Source organism: Sphaerodactylus townsendi, linkage group LG03 (genome assembly GCF_021028975.2).
Source record: "Sphaerodactylus townsendi isolate TG3544 linkage group LG03, MPM_Stown_v2.3, whole genome shotgun sequence".
Classification (NCBI taxonomy): domain Eukaryota; kingdom Metazoa; phylum Chordata; class Lepidosauria; order Squamata; family Sphaerodactylidae; genus Sphaerodactylus; species Sphaerodactylus townsendi.
The window spans coordinates 132504648-132524112 of record NC_059427.1 but is presented as its reverse complement, the minus strand read 5'-3'; positions in this window follow the sequence as shown (position 1 = coordinate 132524112).

Genomic DNA, 19465 nt, shown 5'->3' with positions numbered 1-19465 from the left:
TACCCCTCCTTGGCAAAGCTGTTTTGGGTGGTGCAATTCCAATGTTTGTCCCAGGTGCCATTTCCAGTAGATATGTCCCATCCAAATCTTTAGTCCTGGGAGGATTAGTTTTCTAGATCCCATTGAACTTTTTTGTGCAATGGGCTTTATTGCTAGTAGTTTCATAATGACTGAGAACTGACTTGTCAGTTTCTTTAAAACATTGTCTTCTAGAGAAGCTATTATCCTTATTGAAACTCCAGTTGAATGTTTAGCCAGTAATTATAGTACAGTACATGGCAATGACTTTATACTAAGTTTAGAGCTATCCCATCTGTTATATTTTGCTCCCACCCACTCACCCTCCTTTTTGCTCTAGGAGTGAGGCCAGTCCTAACTAATAGAATCAGACCAGGAGTTGATAAATTTTCAAAATAAAATCAAAGGTGTCATTTTACGGCAGTATTTATGTCTCTATATTTTACTCCCAAACCCTGCCCTCAGTCTCAAAGCCACTTCTCACTGATGGTAGCCTAGTCAATAGGTATGGATGCTCATATTTCCTGCTAAGGAACTACACATCCTATGTTTGTTTTTGAACTGCAACTGAACGCTTTCTGGTGCATCCCCAACTTAAGCCCTCAACTTTTGCCCATGCCAACATTGCTGCTCAAATAATTGTGATATTTAAAAGAGGAATATGAACCAAGAAACAGATGGCATGAAGAGATATAAATCTGTTTGAATCATGTGGTTTCTTTATTTTAAAACCAAGGTGTGCATGTATATCAGCAAATGTTGTTTTGTTCTTCGTAGGGATAATTTTGCAATGTACTTGATTCACTTTCTTTTACTGCTGTCAAATAATCCTTACGTAACCATTTTGTTTGACCTTTGAATAACTCTAAAACTGCAAAAAACAGCAGAAGTCTTTAGCAGAATTGCAGCTCCCTGCCCTCTCATACCTACACATCCAGACCCAACTCATCCAACATAAAGAAAAAAAATCACTTAATTTGTCCATGGACTAAGAGAAGAAAAGAACTGGTTTTATACCACATTTGTCTCTACCTTAAAGAGTTTCAAAGTGATTTACAATTGCCTTCCCTTCACCTCCCCACAGTGGACTTGTGAGGTAAGTGGGGCTGAGAGAGTTCTGAGAGAACTGTCTAGCCCAGGGTCACCTAGCAGGGTTCATGTGGAAACAACCATGGTTCACCAGATTAGAGTCTGCTGCTCATGTGGAATTAAACCTGGTTCTCCAGATTAGCTACTTATGCCACACTGGATAGCCAATCCCTTATAATTTTATCCTTCTAGTTCAGGCCATGCTGACAGAGGCTGATGGGAATTGTAGTTCCTGAACATCTGGAGAGCCGCAGGTTCCCTACCCCTGTTCTAGTTCCTTGGTAGCCCTAGCAGCTCTTAAGATTTCCTTGCCTGTATTTATCAGTTCTTAATTGTTCAAGATAGGGTGGAGTGCAAAACTAGTATCAAGAAGCATAGCAAAGAGGAGCAAAACAGTGAAAAATTAATGTATCAGAAGGTCTTTTTGAGAGCATTTGAACTTTGGAGAGGAGAACATTTCAGAACCTTTTCACACAGAAAATACTTTCCCATGAAACTTTGGTTTAACCTTGAACTTAATTTTGCAGATTGGGCACAGATGGCTTTCTCCATATTATACTATCCAGCTTTGGTCTTCATGTGTGTAAAGAAACACAAGTCGATCTTCCAAAGTGGAAACAGTGAGGTACCCTTGGAATGAATAAGTCAAACTTGTAGGTAACCTAACTTTTGGATGATTCATGAAGTACAAATAAAGCAGATGCCTTTCAAGGGAATTGGAAGGAGCCTAAATAGTTTATTTATAAATGACCTTTCAAAACCAAACACCAGCCTTGCCTGTATCTTGGAGTTTCAGCTCTCTTGACCATACATGCTTGACTTCTAGACCAATACAGTCTCTGGTGGCTAAATCAACAACAACAACAACATGTCAACATTGCTTTAATTAATTCAGAAAGGTAATTTACAAATTGAAATTTGGGACACAGACTGATTTTCTTAGCTTCTAGGGGGAGTTATCAAGCTAATTCCTGTTTATGACTGTGAATGGCTGGGATGTCAGATAAATATTAATTGAAAGCAAGTAAATCTGAGACCTAACTTTGATGGACCAGGCTAGACTGATCTCATCAGATCTTAGGTGCTAAGGCAGCAGTCCTGGCTAGTATTTGAATGGGAGACCACTAAGAAATACCAGGATCACTATGCAAAGGAAGGCAGCAGTAAACGACCTCTGCTAATCTCTTGCCTTGAAACCCCTGCAGGGTCACCATAGATCAGCTCTGACTTGGTGGTCCATTATACACACAATAGGTCTGGGCTATGGAGATCAGAACTGAAGTAAAACTGCTCCCAATCACCACAGTTAGAATAGATTGGAAGCACCATGAAATAGTATTCTGGTACACTTCATAAAACATGAATTTGAAAACTTTTTTTTACATTTTCTTACATATTGCTGGATTTTCCCAGTTCCATTCTTTTATACTTTCAGAAATTTGGCCTGAATTTTGTTCACCTCTGCAGTATCACTTTTACTGAGAATTTCTAATCTATATTTGTAATTAAACCATATACTATTTGGTGTACTTTCATACCATTCTGTTAATCCATGTCCTTCCATCCCCACCTTCTTTACCAAAATGCATGCATACATTGATGAAACTGCTTTAAAAATCTTGATATGAGTATGATTATTTGACAACTTTTGTGCATTAATAAAACACTGCAGCAAAATGATCTTGAAGTATTCATCTGTGTGGTTGAATCCAAATATATCTGTATGTGATACTTTGCCAATTATTACAAGTGTTGTGTAAGGTAGAGGAAAAAAGGCATGAATGGACTGAAAGTGATGAATATTAATGCAAAACCATGCATGTCTTAATAAATCTGAAAACAAACTATTATGAAACAGTGGAAGGTTCCTAGTGCAGCACAATGTAGTGGTTAGAGTTTTAGACTAGTATCTGGGAAACCCTTGTCTGCATTCCGACTCTGTCATGGAAACTCACTGGGTGATTTTGGGTCAGTCATACACTGTGAGCCTAACCTACCTCTCAGAGGGGAGGGGAATAATGTAAGCCACTTTGGATTCCCATTGAGCAGAAAGGCAAGCTATAAGAAGAGTAAAATAAAACAAAATCAATTACATTTAAAACTCACATATAAATACATGACTCTTAGCTCAAAAGACAGAAATTTTTTTTGCATAGGTTTTCAAAATAATCAGTAAGGCTTAATTTGGAAACTGCTTGAAGACTTTTTTTCCTCATGAAACTGAACAAAAGTTAAACAGGAGAAGAAACCTCATTGATTTTGATGTTTTAGGCTATATCCCTTCTTAAAAGAAAGTTTTGTGTGGGGTGCTGTGTGGTTTCCGGACTGTATGGCCGTGTTCTAGCAGCATTCTCTCCTGACGTTTCGCCTGCATCTGTGGCTGGCATCTTCAGAGGATCTGATAATAGGAAAGGAGTGTTGTATTAGAACTTTAGAAATTAAGCACTGCTTCTGGATATGTTTAGGTTGACCAAAACCACTCTTCACTGAGATAAGCTCAGGCATAAATATATATATATCACAGAGGACTTTCTGTTGTCCCTATGTCATTTTTCCTTGCGTCAGTCTCATAGTACAGAACAAGATTTTCACCTTCAGGATCTATTTAATCTAGTAAGACCCCAAAGTTGCATGGAAATCATGGGCATCAAAAACAGGGCATGTAAGAAGGGCAACCCATAGTGGTTGGATTTTGTTATAAAGAAGAAAACCTTGGAGAAATTCTCTTCCTGTCTGTGGAAGAGTAATTGTTGGACTGTGGGAAGAATGGAGCACAAAAAACAAATTGTAGCCTTCATGAGAGAAATGAGAATCTTTTGTTTCTGTATTCCCCTCCTTTGATGCCTTTGATTCCCATGCGATTCTGGGACCTTACTGGAAAAATGGACCCAGAGGCTGGAAGTCTTGCCCCATGCTGTGAGATAGTAACACCAGAAAATGTGTGTTCCTTTCTGCACTAAGCTGGGGACCAAATATAGGGCAAGGGTCTATTGCTTGTCTCCTATACAGAGCCATCTCCAGGTTTGGAGGGGACCCAGGCCAAGAGTCCTCAGGGTGCTCTTCTTCTGTTCCACTTACCACCAGGCCCCCAAATATGCCCTCCTTCCTTCCTATCCACCTGCAAGCCTCACACCAGCCTGTGTGTCCTTCCCCTGCTCATGACTGCTGCCTGTAGCCCTTTCCTCTGTGTCACTGGGCAATGTATGTAGCTAGGAGCACTGTAGAATGCTGGCAAATAACTGAGTGTGTGGGGGGGAGGGCGGTCAACAACAGCAGGCCTTTCCAGGATGCCTGGGTCCTGGCAGCTGCACCCCCTCAGGGCATGCTGATGCGGACTCTGATCCTATACATCATATTGTTTCCCCCTCCCCTGTAAACAAAGTGTAGCTAAATTACACTGACAAAATCCAAGACTCAGCAGTGCTTTCTGTTTCCAGATCCTTCTACAAAATAGGCTTTCAGAAGTGAAAAATTAAAAGGAAAAATGTTTGTTAAAGCACAGTGACATGCTGCCATCGTGTGGCTGAAATTAACATTTATAAAGAGGAGCCCTGTGGCTCCTTAGAAACTTCACAGATTTGTTTCAGCAGAAGCTTTTGTGGATTGGGCTTACTGTTGCATCTGACAATTGCCCCTTCCGCACATGCAGAATAATGAAGAAGAAGAAGAAGAGTTTGGATTTATATCCCCCCTTTCCCTCCTGCAGGAGACTCAAAGGGGCTCACAATCTCCTTACCCTTCCCCCCTCACAACAAACACCCTGTGAGGTAGGTGGGGCTGAGAGAGCTCCGAGAAGCTGAGGGTCCCCTCTGAGAAGCTGTGACTAGCCCAAGGTCACCCAGCTGGCATGTGTGGGAGTGCACAGGCTAGTCTGAATTCCCCAGAGAAGCCTCCACAGCTCAGGCGGCAGAGCTGGGAATCAAACCCAGTTCCTCCAGATTAGATACATGAGCTCTTAACCTCCTACGCCACTGCTGCTCCACTTTCACAATTGTTTGCAATCCACTTTCACAATTGTTTGCAAGTGGATTTTGCTATTCTGCACAGTAAAATCCAGCTGCAAAGTGCATTGAAAGTGAATTGAAAGTGTGTTATTTTGCATGTGTGGAAGGGGCCAAAGTGAGCTTACACTTCAATAAATCTATTAGGCTTTAACAGAAAGAGAAGAAGGAGAGTTGAGGTTTTTTTAATCTATCCCACTTTTTCTCTATCTTTTAGGAGTCTCACAAATTCTTTCCCTTCCTCTTCCTGCAACAGGTACCTTGTGAGGTTATGTGAGGTCGAGAGAGTTCAGAGACAACTGGGACTGGTCCAAGATCACCCAACAGCAGGCTTCATGTGGAAGAGTGGGGAATCAAACCTGGTTCTTCAGATTAGAGTCGGCTGCTCTTAATCACTATACCGCACTGGTCCTCTAGAAGACTCCCATTTGTTGTTTCTTCCACAGACACAATGATTATAGACAGCGATTTTCAGTTTTTTAAAAAGATGCTTCATACAGAAACTTGAAGCAGCTTCCACCAATCCCACCCCCCCACCAACAGCTCCACACCGGGCTGTTTCTGAGGCCCCTTCCGCACACGCACAATAATGCGTTTTCAAACCACTTTCACAACTGTTTGCAAGTGGATTTTGCTATTCTGCACAGCTTCAAAGAGCACTGAAAGCAGTTTGAAAGTGCATTATTCTGCATGTGCGGAATGAGCCTGAGATTTCTTTCTTCTCTGGAGGTATGGGACAGGCCAGCACTTGGGAATGTTGCAGCACCATCACAAAAAGTCTTGAATATAGTTAATCCACTAGAAAACTTGTAAGTGTACTTACTCCACTAGCTTTGTGCAGGCTGAAGTGATCATCTTTTTTTGTCTGCCATGCTGTGAACACTAAGGAGAGCTGGGGGAGTGGGACGCATTCTCCTCACGTAGGCCTTTGAGAACAGAGCATCCCAAGGGTTTCTCCAATATTCCTTTCCCTTACCCCATATTTGTGATGAACACTTTGCTAGCTAACAATGTCTTGGAAGTGGTTTCAGTTCCAGCCATTAGAGATAGATCTAAACTACCATAGGCCGTTTCCGCACGGGCAAAATATGACGTCGTCGCAACGGAAAAAGAAGCGTCAGAGCGAGAGCGTTCGCACGCGCAGCGGCGGCGAAAACGCTTAAACCGGGCGCCGAAGACGCGCTTAAAACCACTCTTTTTCCCCATGTGACGCATCGACGCCGCACTCGTGCGAACAGCCGCCACGGAGCTGTCGTCACAAATGGCGTCGGGCCTGCAGCATCGCCAGACGCCGCTCGCGAGCGCTTCACGTGCGAACCGTCACATTTCTGCGGGGCTGCGGACGCCCGCAGCTCCGCCTGTCTGTGTGAACGCTTTTTTTGGGATGCGTCGCACTTATGCACGCCATCGCTAAGCCGCTGCAGGCGCAAAACGGCCATAGTGGCTACTGAAAAGACCCTGTCATGGGTTCTAGACAATTGGGTCTGAGCTAAAGCTAGTTCTTACAAAACAGCATCATGCCTGGATTTCAGAACACAAGCCGGTGAGTAATGTGAAAGGCAGTCTTTCATTTTGGGCTTCAGTGGTCAAAACCAGCACCTTTGCATAAGTGGATTTTTTTTTAAAAAGTCCATCAAGACCCACAGACCCACTGTCTTGTAAGAGGGTACTGAGCCTTATCATGCAAAAAGTCAGGGACAAGCAAGTTCTTGGCACATTTATTTTGGGATTTGTGGGTGTCAAGACAAATGGACAAATGTAAGTTTAGAATCTAGGGAATATCTAACAAGATACGTTGGGAATTATGAATTTGTTTTGCTTGCCCTGTTTTCATACACCCTAGGGCTCCCCCCCATTTTTCTCCTGTTACATTGTAAAAGTGCCCTTGATTGTTTACTATGCTTTTAACTCTGAATATTAAAGTGACCTTTTGTGCCCTTTCTAAATAAAAGCTACTTTCTTTTCTGCTCATCTGGGCAGGATTTGTTCCTCTGATAAGAAACCTATAGTTGTAAATCTCTTATTATTCACAAATGCTTCTGGCTACTTTGATGGATTCCATTTAGAAGAGACAGGAGTTTTCCAGGTGGCTTCACTGTCTTGGAAGTTAACTCTTTACACTTGGATAGTGTCAGCTGTACCAGGTAACAAAACCCATCTGCCAGTAGAGGGAGAAGTGGAAGATGGGTAAATGGAGTGTCCATCATGGTCATGATATGCAATACCCAGGATATGCAATCACGGTCATGATATGCAATACCCAGGATATGCAATACCCAGTTGCCCCAATCCTTTATTATTTCTAGAGATATTTATAGGAGAAAATCAAGTTCAGGCAGGGTTAAACATCCCCTTGCACAGAGGTGGGATCCAGTTCTCACCACTTCTCTAGAAGTGGTTACTAATTTTTTTCTGAGTGCCGAGAAGGGGTTACTAAAGCAACCTCCCTGCCCAATAGGGACTGGAGGTGCGTGTGTGCGGTGGCGCCACTGTTTGAATCCCACCACCATCGGAACCTGTTATTAAAATGTTTGGATCCCACCACTGCCCTGGCACAATAATTTTCCCTTATAAAAGTGTCTCCATCACCACATTTGGGTTACCATAGTAAAAAGCAGGAGAAGGGACATTTGTTTTCCAAGCAAATGGGAGAGACCCAACCATTCTTCAGAGAGCCTTCCTTCAACTTAAGTAACTTCCTCCAACAGTAGAGCCATTTAAGCTGAAGGAAACCCCCTTAGCCTCAGTGGAATGCTAGGATAGGGGTAGGTACCACCAAAATGTGTAATGTTACTCTAAGCTGCAAAAAAGACCCCCCACCCAAACTATACCTTGAACTTACACATTGGCCTTATCAGCCTGCCATCTCCCAGTTTATAATGTGTGTGTAAAGTACTATCGAGTTACAGCTTAGTTATGGCTACCCAAGCAAGGAACTTCCAAGGCAAGTGATGAAACTGTTTGCCATTGTCTTTCATTTGCAATATGAATAAGATAACACTGACCTTACATTACAGTTTGATTTAAGGGTCACTGAAATGTGGTGTGTGAACTGTTTACAGTGTTCTAAAGAGATTCTAACAAGCTGAAGTCCCATGAGGGCATAACAATGACAGGGTATAACAATTAAAAAATTCTGTCCCTCAAAATGCCTCTCTCTGGGATTTTCCAAGCTTTCTCAGGGACTTAAGCAGGCTGGTTCTCTCTCTCTCTCTCTGAGGACCAGATCTATATTTTTGAAGGGTGGGAGTACAAAATGACACTCCCCAAATATTATACACATTGTACACATCTGCCTGCCTGCCTGTCTGCCTGCCTACTCTTTTAAATGAAAGAATAAATTATCTTGGCCGCTGTGAACTGTTAATCAATAATTACACTTTTACATTATTTTATCTGTTTGAAAATTCCCTCAACCCCTCTCCAACCCAAGAAGAAAATTTTTCATCCTAGTCTTTTCCTGGGCATTTTTTAAAAACAAAAAATAAAGTACACATAATTTTGACAAGGGAAACCTCAAACACCTCCTGGTCCTTCACAGCCTGATAAAGTACAACCTCAGAAAAGTTTTATCTGGTAATTATGCTGCTAAAAGTGAAATGACTCTATGAAGGAAGTCACAGCCCTCCGTTTGCATGACCTAAGCAAGGCTGTTAACAAGAGGATGTTTTGGAGGCAATTGGTTTATGAATCAACATAAACAGGCCCTCTGTCTCCCACCCCCACCCCCCACTTCCCAAGGCATAAAATCTTTGGGGAAGGCCAAGCTTATCAGATCAGGAGGGAAGATCTACTTATGGCCTCTGGCAAAGCTAAGCATAACAGCTCCCAATTTTAAAGCAGCAGAGGGTGGTGGTGTTGTAGCTAGAGGGACAAATAATAATTATTGTGTTTTTAATATAGTTTTGATAGACATATAATGTTAGTAGAATTTAGGTTTTATTCTGGTTTTCTATAAAAAGTGAAGGGTGGCATGCAAGGGAGGGGAGGGAGGGGTGGCATGCAATGTATTATTCCCTGAAACCATTGTCTAAGTTGCAAGCTTGCTGAAACAAAAGATTAGATTATGCTAAAAGTGGACCCAGAGAAACAGAATGCAGACAGTTAATGAATCAGGCAAACCCGTTTTGCATTTTGAGATAGCCCCGAGTAATTGTCACACACACCCAGGAAAGCCAGCAGCTGATAGCAGGATTTATATTAAATAATTTCTTCCTCAGTTTGGGGAAAATCACAAAGGAATAGTTTAAACTGCTTAATCATACTAAAAGTCTCTTCCAAAATCAGTAACCCATTAACAGCCAGATACAAGGCAGAACCTTAAGATGAATATGCACAAGGACAACTATCCGGAGATATTTCCTGACCAAAGATAAGACCCGGACGTCTCGGAAGAAGAAGCTTAATGGCCCTTGGTGGCCCCGTATAATTATTGTATAATTCAGTCTATGACGTAACCTCTGAAAATTACTATAAGAAGTCTGTAGTTTTCTATGTTCAGTGTGCTTTGCCAGGTTTGGCCTTGTGCCTTGCTGCGCACTGTGCCCTCATGTCCAACGTGCCTGCGTCTGCCTTCTCTCCCTGCCAAATGAAACTCTGTTGGACCGCATTAAAACTTTATTTTTATTCTCTTTTACATTTTGTGGCTTCAATTTTATTGCTGCTCACGCTGCGGTAACAGCGTCAGGGCTTGCAGCACCTCAGCAGAGCACAAGGCTGTGTGTAGAAAGAGGGGCACCTTGGGCATTCTAAATAGCACCCCATTTTTTTCTTCCTTTGTGAGTATTTAGAACAGACCTTGTTGGAAGTGACAATGTCTAGAATGCAAAGGAACTGAAAAGAAGACCCAGAAGGAGTGGGCAAGTGCAGAGGCGCATCAAGGCAGGGACAGCCAGGGCAGGTAGCCTGGGCATCACCTGAAGGGGGCATCATCCCTGCCTTCCTGCCTGAGACACTGACATCCTGAGCACATGCAGAAGGGTCAAGCTGGCTGGGAAAGTCCCAGAGACAGTCTGCTAAGGGAGCACTGCACCTGGTGTTGCCCTTTGAAGAAGGCCACCTGGTAAGGAAGGGCAGTTGAAAGCAGATAAGTAAGCCAAGCTAGCCTTGAGAACTTTCTGGCATTTGGAGGTGGATTTGGGGTGGGGGGTGGGTGGGTGGTGGTGGTTAGAAAAGAACCAAGTGAGCAGCTCACTTAGTGGGGGCATTCATGTTGCTGCCTGCTGTCAGAGTCCAAGGCGCTGCTGACTGACAAGCAGATTGAGACTATGTCCTCCTGGAGGCTATCTTGCATCTGCTGCCCTTCTTCAGCAAGCCCTGCACCAGTCCTGACGCCAGTCACCCCTTTCCACAATGATGTAAGTGGGTAGTTACAGTCCTAAGAATGGAAAGCTAGAGTGGGCTGCAAATTAAATATAAGTCAGCAGCATTATGATATTGTTACAGAAGAAAATAATAAGTTGTTAGGATAACTGCCTTATCTAAAGGTTGCTTCACATGCCATGTTTGTAAAATGATACATGACCAAAAAACAAAAACAAAACATGCACACACAAAGGGCTTATGGAGGTCTCCATAAATTTTGAGGAAGGATACTATGTCACATCAACCTAACTTATGTTGGCTATCGGTTTATCACAGTACTCTCTACTCTTGCTTGCAGTTGGCTCTCTAGAATCTCAGAGGCCCCTTCTGCACATGCAAAATAATGCGTTTTCAAACCACTTTCACAACTGTTTGCAAGTGGATTTTGCCATTCCGCACAGCTTCAAAGAGCACTGAAAGCAGTTTAAAAGTGCATTATTCTGCATGTGCGGAATGAGCCAGACAGATTTCACAGAGATTTGTGGATACCATGGACTGTAAAAACAGACGAATCAGTGGGTTCTATATTAAATCATGCCTGAACTCTCCCTAGTAGTTAAAATAAATTGATGCTGGTGTACTTTGATCAAATACAATTGATACTAGTGTACTTTGGTCACTTTGTGATGAGAGAAGACTTATTGAAAAAGACAATAATGCTAGGAAAGGTTGAAGGCAGCAGGAAAAGAAGAAGATCCAGCATGAATTGGATTTGATTTGATCAAAAGAAAGCCAAAGCCTTCAGTTTGCAAGACCCGAGCAAGGCTGTTCACATTAGGATGTTTTGGAAGTAATTAATTCACAGAGCTTCCCTAAGTTGGAAGCAATTTGACGGCACTTTACAAATACAGAGCGGGATTTTTTAGAATTTTATGGAATACTGGATAAGGCTTTGATATAAGGAAACATAATAATTTCCTTTGCTCATTTCCTATGTTTCTTAGGATAATTAAAACAAAATATTTTAAGTTTTGGAAAACCCAAAACTAATATCCACTTAAAATGAAACCCATGCATTGTGCACTTTTTGGGAAGAAACAAAGTCAAATTGTATTGTCAAGGCTTTCACGGCCGGAATCACTTGGGAAGATGCCAGCCACAGATGCAGGCAAAACGTCAGGAGAGAATGCTGCTAGAACACGGCCATAGAGCCCGGAAACCACACAGCACCCAAAAGTCAAATTCATAGGATTCTAATATCCACTTAAAATGAAACCCATGCATTGCGCACTTTTTTGGAAGAAAAAAAGTCAAATTCATAGGATTCAATTTCATTTTAGCATCCAGTTATTCGGATGTTGAAAATGTTAACCACTGCTACCTGTAGAAAACAACAAATATGGCAAACTTCATCTTTCTAGTTCCTCTGGAAGTGCACAATGGATAGAAGGATGCAGAAGTTGTCATGGAGAAATAATAAGCAGCTATTTCTGTTACATCCACAAGAGGGGGATCTAATCACACCAATAAAATATATGTATTTGGCATTCAAGCTTTATTACTTGAGGAAAGTATTTCTCAATACAACTAAGAACTTCAGTGAAGGGGAAAAGTCACCAAAATTATAATGCATTCAGCTACTGTAAGACATGTTTCTTTCAAATGTTTGTGCGCTTGTGGAGTGCTCTTGTGGAGAGTTGGCTTTACAAGTCAAGTACATTTGGACTAGTAGTGCTTTTATAGCCCTTTTTACTGTTTATCTATCTAACTTCATTTATAGTTCACATTACTTGCTGAGACATAAGGTAGATCACAATTTTAAAAAAATGAAGTCAGAGAGCATCAGACAGATGAACAATGCAAAAGGACTAAAGTTACAAAACTAGTCAGCTGTGCAGACAATAGACCCCCACATATTAACACATGACACAGCATAAACAATGCCAAAAAAAGATTCCGAAGTAGAAGACAAGGCAGCAACATCAAGACATTACAGACAATAAATAGTGCAAGAGACCACAATCAAACTTTTAAAAAAGTAAAAGCACCCTCCTGAACCATTCCGATACACTAAGGTCCTTTTTCCTTTATAATATTGTTCTCTTGAGCATTTCTGTTTCACACATTCTGTGGATGATGTTTCTTGTAGCATAAATTACAGTAACAGTCTCAGTCTAAGCATAACAACCAGTAAACAAAGGCCAAATGCTCAGATAAGGTTTGTCATAGTACTCTCTCTTACCCATCACTTGTTCTCAAAATGTGGTGTGAAATAGTACATTCATCCATTGCAAATAGTTGCTATATAACACTTCAAAAGCCCTGATAATTTTTAAAGCTGTTTTAAATTCAGTGTTTTTTAAATACCTTGTGACTGTCATTCACATTTTACAAGTAGCAAACTGAGTCTGGAAGACAGTGCCAAGGGCCACTACATTCATAGTGGAGGTTGGACACAGATTCCAAACTATCAGCTTTAATAAGTCCTGTCTACCAAACTACACATCAGTTTAAGCACTGTTGTATATTATAGTTATTAAAGCTATCATGCAAACTTCCAAGGTTTGAGATTTGTAATCTGTAATGTCTTCATTAAACTCTGAGCAGATGTATAGCAAAAAATTCTATTTGTTTATTTTAAATATTTATATATAGTTAGGTATATAGCGATACAAGTATATTGTTAGGGAGTCATCAGAGTGATAAGGCTACCCATGCACTTTCTGGTCGGCAGTGTCTTGCTATAGGCACAATGAAAAAAAAGAAGATGCTTGTGGCATCTTGAAGATACACATACACGGTTGTATACTACTGCCTACCTACATCCAGTATATCCTCAGTTGGCACAATATATTACAAAGGCACATACACTGGGTATTGAGACAAAAATTACATTGTGGGGTCTAAGGCAATGAAATGCATGAGGCACAGTCTATAAATTGTGACACTTGTATGGATGCAATCATACTTGCTAAGTTAATGTGACAAGGCTCCGAAGCTATGACTGATAACTTAATGGATATTATCAACCTTGCAGATGCAATCCGATTCAGCAACTTTACCCTGAAGTCTCCTTTTAAAAATTCTTTTGTTATAAAACTAGCAACAACAGTGTGTCCTGGTAGACTGAAATGATCCCTCACTTGCATTGTGGCTGTTACTGTTTTGATATCAGATCATCTGTGTTCATTTACTATTGGTGTAGAAACTATTTTTTCTGGTAATAGAAAAATGGTGATACTTGGTGGATTCTACATTTAAATGCTTTTTAAAAAAAAGAAAGCTTAAATCTTATTTCACTGAGTAGAAGAGATTGTAGAATGGCCTCACATAATGTTGTGCATAAAAATGATTCAGAAGTAAATTGAGAATGAACGCTACACATTTAAATTGCTTGGACATTTCTCATAATCTAATTAGGTCTGCATGGCATATGCAGCAAATAGAGGCAATCGCTGCTTGTGAATATCACAAACGTCCACCTGACATCATACATCCAGGAACCACATTGTGGACTGTCCTAGAAACTGCCAGACATGTAACAAAAGCAGACACACAACAAAAGGATGAGAGAGAACTTGCTGCTTGTTAATGTTCATTTCAACAGGCTAATGTGAGCACAAGCTCACAGATTCATGCTCCCCCCCCCCACTCCATCCCAGTAGAAGAAACGGCTGGCACACAGACTCAGCACATCCTGCCAGTCATGCATGAAGAAGCCCTGTACATCTTTGCTGTCACAGCCAGGGTGGTCGTCTGTGTATGGAAAACCTAAAACAAACAAAGGCAAGCCGCTGCCAGATGTGGGGAGTTTTTCAGGTTCACTTGATGCTGCTGGGCACATGGACCATCCTCATTTTCTCTTACTACTCCGAGGAGCCCAAACAGTTGTACCTTTTCCTGTGTAAGGACACAATTCGGGTCTTTTTTTTTCAGGACCATCTGAGCAAATAGGAGCTCTGCCTTAAATAGCAGTGGCTGCTGATCCATCACGGCAATGCTAAACAAACCTTGCTGAACAATTTACAACTTGACCCCACATTGTGCCAAGAGTTCACAGAATCTCTGAAAGGTCTTTTTTCCCCCTTAGGATTGTTGTATTTCACACTATATACACTGGACTAAATTAACCAAATCTAGAGCCTCTGTTTCAAACCTGTAGGAAGGAGGATGAGTCAGTCCTTGAGCCACCAAGGACAAAGAAGCTCTTCTGGACAGTTCTGAAGTAAATTTGTAAAAATCCAAACCTGGAAAAAAGTAGTCCTAAACTTAACATCCCACAGTTGCTTCCCATTAGGCAGCATTTTTTCACCAAGGCTGTGAATTAATAGATTTAACCATGCTCCTTTAATGAGTTAATCAACCAATTAATCTTTTTTTTTTTAAATCTATGCAATGGCTTTATGTGAGTTTGTTAAAAAAAGCATCTGCGTTGGCTGCTTCATTCTTTGGTAGGGTTTAAAAAATCCTATCCAATGCACAATTCATATGTATTCTGTTACTATATATGTTTAGTTTTCCCTCAGACAAAGGGGGAAAGAATGGGAAAGCAGCCAGTTAGTTTGGTGAATTTTCACAGAAAGAGAACCATGAAACAGAGAAGGTAACTTCTCTCCATTCTTCCTATTGATGGAAAAGATAATAGTAATAATACTTTCATCTACTCATTTAAAGAATTTTATCCTGTTTCCTAAAAAAAAAAATTCCAAGAAGCTCCCCAATAAAAACAATAAAACAAAATACAGTACAAATAACTAGAGCAAATTTAAAACAACAGAAATAATCACAGTTAAACCAGAAAGCAAATTACTAAAATAGATATCTACCCCAATGCACTCTACCAGAATTCCAGTGGAAAAACTAGAACATAAGAACATAAGAACGAGCCTGCTGGATCAGACCAGAGTCCATCTAGTCTAGCACTCTGCTACTTGCAGTGGCCCACCAGGTGCCTTTGGGAGTTCACATGCAGGATGTGAAAGCAATGGCCTTCTGCTGCTGCTGCTCCTGAGCACCTGGTCTGCTAAGGCATTTGCAATCTGAGATCAAGATTGGTAGCCATAGATCGACTTCTCCTCCATAAATCTGTCCAAGCCCTTTTAAAAGCTATCTTCGCAAACTTTTTAAAAAAGCTAGTCAGAATGGTTCTCTTCAAATCTTCTTGGGCAAACCGTTCTACAAGTTTAGGGCAGTAACTGAAAATGAGTGCAATTGGGATGAAGAACTGACTGGAGAGGAATGCAGCTCACACAATAGGAGGTTAGATTCAGCCAGCTTTTTCACAGCAACCTTACATTCAGGCATGAATGGTAGAATGCAGTCTTGGCAACTAATACAACATATGCAGTTCATTCTAACAGCAAGTTTGGGTTGAAGGGCACTATCAAATCATTTACCTGGTTTGCAAGTAATACACTAACTCAGGTGACTTTTGAGACCATTGACCTTCCTATTTTGTAGATCCTCTGTTTGTCTATTAGGCAGATTCCGCATGGGCCAAAAACAGCAATGTGAAAATGGTGTAAAATGGTTTAAATGGTGTAAAAGGGTTTACACCGTTTTCACACCACAATTTTTGGCCCATGCGGAATCTGCCTTAGAGTCAAGTTCATTGGATTCTTTTCAAATTTGCTCCTCCTCAACATTTGAGCATGACATCTAACCACATCCAAGACTAAGACAGTTGCTTCTGGTGTCTTGGTCACAGACACTTGAACTCATGAAGCTGCCTTGTGCTGAGTCAGACCATTCGTCTATCAAGGTCATTATTGTCTAGTCTGATAGAAAGCAAATCTTCAGTGTAGGTTCCTTTTCCTTTCCTCAGTTGAGACCAGTCTCCTCTTAGTTGATTTTAAAGGGCACCCTCCTTTGGAAAACCTAAAGAATACAACGGAGATCATCTCAGGATAAGATTCACAAAATGTCCAGAGCACATTCCAGCACAAAGGCAGGATGCAACATTCACATAACTCCCCCCACCCCCTGCTCAAAAGCATAATACAATTATATCCCTTGCTCCACATGGATACCTCATCATGGCAATGTGAGCCATTTCCAGTTGATGGGGAAACTATTATCTCCATTCCAGTTATAGTTAATTCTCTGTTTTTTTGTCACTGCTAAAGGATCTCACGTTGAAATGTCGGGTATCACCAGAGGCATAGCAAGGGGGGAAAGCGTCCAGCGCACTGGTACGTCCTCTGCCCCAGTCCCACCCTGGAATGCCCCTGTCCTGGAACGCCCCTGAAATGCCCTTGCCACACCCCCACAGGGGCACGCACCCGGTGCGTCATGGCCCCCTGTCCCCTTGGAGCTGCGCCACTGGGTATCACTTCCTACTCTTCCTGCTGAATTTTGCAGGCAGTTATCTTCAAACTGCCCAGCCAAATTTATATTTTATTTCTTGGATGAATCCTGAGCCTGGAAAGTCAAATGGTAGAATTATCTCCCATAAAGGGACTAGCTCAGGTCTGTGCTGTATGTGCTGTGTTTCTTCCATTACCTGAACATCCATGCAGTGGCTCTGCAGGCTCTTCTGTATGGGACTTCTGCCTTATGGACTCCATGAAATTCTCAGCTTATCACCCACCTTGGATCAGGAAGTATATTGCCCACTTTCCCTCCCCTATGCTTGCCTTTTCCCCTCTCATTCCTTTCTGCCATTCTCAGGTTTGTGTGTACACATGCGTTTTATTGGAAGGAAGAGGGGGGGCTTTTATTCTAGGTTTTACTTATATAGTTGTAATTGTGGTTTTAAATTTAGAGGCACTCAGGGGTGGAGTGAGGAAGAACTGTGCCCGGGCACACTTGCCCCCTGTGCCCCTGCTGCAGTGCTGCTTGCCCCACCCCACCCCACCCTGGAACATCCCCCACTCCATTGCTGCTACGCCACTGGAGGTACTTCTAGCCTACCTCTAATCATGTGTACCTTGAATTGAACCCATTACAACTGCATAACACATGTACATTGAAACCAGCAAACTTTCTCTTCTCCAGGTACAAAATTGTTGACATAAATAACAGAACAGCATCAGGAGATTGGGTCTACCAGTGGCTAGGGGCCACCACGAGGATATAATTCTGACTTTTGAATTCCAAGTTTTGTTTGAACCTGGTTCCTTCTCCTCCTTATTCTCTCTGCTAGTTGACTGTACCTTGGAGTTCTCAAGGCTCATTCCCAGCAAAAATCTCTCTCTGTAGCAATCGTACAAGATACAGCCCAACACAAGGTAGTTTCAGCAAGTTTGGTAGAGATACAGAATCTGTAGTGTGATACAGCTACACGAGCCATCAAGGAGAGGGGAAATGATGACTGAAGATCACAAACACCTTCCACACCAAACATCAACACTATATTTTGCATGGATACAAAAAAGTGTGAAAGCTGTGATCACAATATAAGAATGATTTAAAAACATTAAAACAATTTGTAATCATAACTTTCCAGATAGTGAATAATTTTGCAAAGAACAATAATAGGATGATGATGGAGGTGCTGGTCCAAAGTTTACACTTAGCACAAAGAAGTGCATGAATATGGATGATTGAGAAGCAGCAGCAGAAGGCCATTACTTTCACATCCTGCATGTGAGCTCCCAAAGGCACCTGGTGGGTCACTGCGAGTAGCAGAGTGCTGGACTAGATGGACTCTGGTCTGATCCAGCAGGCTTGTTCTTATGTTGTTACATTGAAAGCTTTTTTTGGGATGCCTGAAGCATTGTCTAAACTGGACACCTGTACATGTCCTCTTATAAGTTAGAGTCTCTGGAGTCTGGTGATATGTGATTAAGGGTTGTCCAAAGATTGTTTCGGGTGTAGTTTCCCCCCAATGTCTGCATGTGCATTTCTTCTGTGGGCACTTCACTTTGAAACAGTTAGCATCAGAGCTGGGCTTTGGACCAGGAAACACCATAAGTCCATTTAGAGGGCAGAATCCCCGGACATGCATTGGCCCAAACCTCAGACCTTGTGCAGAACGTTTAAATTACCCTCAATATTTGTGGTTGGACCTTGTGCAGAACGTTTAAATTACCCTCAATATTTGTGGTTGGATTCACAAACAGAAGAATGAGGAAATACAAATAAGGAACTGGGAACCACCTTCTGTCTCCTCTCAGGGTCTTGTTTGAACTGTGCTGCAATTCATACTTAGATTGCATACCCGAGATCCATAACCCCTATGGATTTTGTGTTGATGTGATCAGGTTTTCACAGGTTGCATAGCTTGGAGCCTGATAGCTGAGCTTATGCAAAGTTGCATCAGAAAGCTCGATGTCCTACCAATCTCACGATTAAATAGGGTCCACCTAAAGGGCCTGCTTTATGTCTGAACAGGCCTATAAAATACCATTGTTAAGGTAACTATTGCTAGAAAATAGGAAAATTATATGTATTTTTAAAATTTAGAGTTGCCTGCTTTGTTGTAAAGTACTGGGGGAATGAATGAGTGACATTTTGTAAGGCTTACACAGAGGAATGTGGAATAGGGATAATTGTGAATTTCTCAACCCTGGTGCTTTGGCCTGAAAATGCTGTTTCCATTTTGCGTCTTCCTGGTGCAAATCAAATCCACAATTATTTACTTCCATACCATTGTCTGCGCTATTTTTTTCTGCTGTAAAATATATACATTTTTCATTTTTGTACCAATAAATCAGCACTAGACATTATTACAGTATATATAAATGATTTACATGGTACAAAGTGTACAGGCTGTATTTACAAACATTCCACATATCTATAATACTACATTATTTATGAAACAAAAAATGAAAAAAAGATTTTAAAAAATTAGTGAAAAAATAAACATGATATATTAAAAAGAAATGAAATGGGACAATTGTGGAATATCACATGTACATTTGAAACATCTGCTCCATGAGGTTCTATCAAGGATGTAGGTAAGGGGGGGTTTCTCAGGTTCAACCCCCACATTGCATGTCCAAAGCTCCGCCCCCTGTTTGTGGGCTTTTTGTATTTTAAAGTGTTGTTTCGGTTTTTGGCCTGCAGGGGGCACATTTTTAGGCTAGTGGCATCAAAATTTCAGAATATCG